General features: G+C 33.7%; 1 pseudogene; it reads right to left on the bottom strand.

The window, feature by feature from the left end:
- Positions 1 to 684: 684 nt before the first annotated feature.
- LOC110544213 (small nuclear ribonucleoprotein G-like) lies at positions 685 to 912 on the bottom strand (annotated as a pseudogene).
- Between the last annotated feature and the right edge of the window lie 1,466 nt (positions 913 to 2,378).

The following is a 2,378-nucleotide window of genomic DNA, read 5'->3' as shown; positions in this document are numbered from 1 at the left end:
TCCTGTTGGCTACACATGTGCAGGGGGCCTAGGTCCAGACCATGCATTCTCCTTGGTTAATGTCTCAGTCTCTGAAAGCCACCATGGGACTGGGACAGTTGTCTCTGTTGGTCTTATGAGATTCCTGTCCCCTCCATGTCCTTCAATTTTTCCCCCAACATTTTCAAAGGACCCCTTGAGTTCTGCCCCATGCTTGGCTCACTCTCAGTCCCAGCATCCGTGTCAATCTGCTGTTGGCTGGAGACTCCCAGACAATAGTCAAGTTAGGCTCCTATCTGAAAGCATAGTAGAGTCTCATTATTAGTGTCAGGGGCTCTATCAGATCACCATGGGTTAAAGCTAGATTTCAACAACAACAGAAACAATAGATAGCCTACAAACTCATGGAAACTGAACAACTCTCTACTTAATTACCAGCAAGCATGCATTTCTATTACTTGTCTGTTATGGTATTATTGTAGAAATGTACTGAGAGCAGTTTTCAAATGTGATTAAAGACACTGAAGACACTGAGCTTCTTAGGATGTGCTTGCTTTTACTTTTTTTTTTTTTTTTTTTTTTGTATATCACAAACGTTTATTTAGCAAAAAGTTTCACATGAAAATATACATTACCCAATTCTAGATCACAATCAAACCGGTCCTTTGGGGAGGGATATGGACACCTCTGCTGAACAGACATTGTTTAAACTCTTTCCATGGCTTCTGAAATGATGATGTTGTTTCCTCGTTTGGCCAACATTCCAGAGTTATTCTGTTGCCCATTAGTTGCTATCTCCACACACTCATCATAATATTAGTAACGGGATCAAAGCTCCGTAGAACTGCTTGTACATGTCTGCCACCATTTAGCTTCAGTGATAATTTTTTTGTCCATAAATTTATTCAGTTTAGGAGATTGGGCCTTACGCATGGTGACTCCTCAGGAGACTTAGCATGACAACAAAGGCAATTCTTGCTTTCTGATACCATAATTACCTACTAGTAATGAACCATGGCACATAGCTACAAAAAAGCATCAACTCAAGGACGTTTATTAGCATCTCCTGTCTGCTGTGAAACAATCCAATAGATAGAACAAACAAAACAACAAATAACAAAATTTAACTGTTAAGTTTTTTTTTCTCTCTTTAGCAAGATATTATAAGGAAGAGAAAATATGAATGCGTGCCTTTGTATGGGATTTAACAGTTTATTCTTCTTTCTTACAATGGTTATCAGAAAGGGTTTTCTTTCTCATTTAAGCATACGTATTCTGTTCGGTTTCCTTTACAACAATTATGTTCACCCTGTATCTTCACTCACCTCACAGTTCCATTCCATCTACTTGGTGACAATTCCCTTAAAGATAGCTTTCTGGAAAATAAAGATATGTCCATACAAGCTATACTTTCCTACACTTAAAATAAAAGCAGAGGTATAAAATTGTTAAAAAAAGAAATAAAAGCAAATATCACATTTTAGGCTTTTTCTTATATTAACAAAGAAACAGAATATCTCAAAGGGTAGTAAAATTACCAAAACAATTGCAAATATAAGCTTGTTAATTATTAAAGTGTACACATGAATATGATTGTGGTTATAGAACAGAAAAGCAGTGATAATTTTATTTCTTCTTAAAATTTTACATAACAAGTTTTACTTTTTATTTCAGTAATATCTAATATATTCCTTAGAAAAAAATTTGTCCAAATTTCATAATAAAATTAATGATAACTTCAGAATTCTATAACTATCTATAATTTGGACATATTCAATATACAAATATAACCATAAGATTTGAATAAGATATTCAAATCTATTATTTGATATGAAGTAAGTAAAATATAAAATAATGTTCCATTCATTTAAAAAGTATATTTGTTTTATATGCTTATGTTAAACTAGGCACTAATTTTGAAGAACAGGCTTCAGACATTTTTTATTATTTTGTTCTAATTCTCTATAGGTCTGTACTGTGTAAATGATTTGATAGCGGATAGTTAAGTATTGACAATTGCTTTCTGTAGATTCTGTCATTTCTTTTGACTATTTTTAATTATTTATTTGCTCACTAAGGTTTGACAAAATAGTATTCAGGCTGCTTTTCTTTTCACTTCATGCAAGTATTTCTTTTTTGTTTTTCAGATGTAGGTAAACTTTATTAAAAGTGAAAACACTTTACTATGCATTGTGAAAGTCTCTTAAGGGTTGAACAATGTTACACTGTGTGTGCTGTTGTTAAAAATCCATGCAGTAATAGTAATGAAAATAGATTGTGTTTCTCTGTTTGTTTTTAGAGATGGTTTCTTTGTGTAGCCCTGGTTGTCCCGGCACTCAGAGATCCATCTGCCTCTGCATCCAGAGTTATGGAGTTAAAGATATGTGTCACTATACCCA

This window comes from Meriones unguiculatus, chromosome 2 (assembly GCF_030254825.1).
Source record: "Meriones unguiculatus strain TT.TT164.6M chromosome 2, Bangor_MerUng_6.1, whole genome shotgun sequence".
Lineage (NCBI taxonomy): Eukaryota > Metazoa > Chordata > Mammalia > Rodentia > Muridae > Meriones > Meriones unguiculatus.
This window is presented reverse-complemented; position numbering and strand designations above follow the sequence as displayed.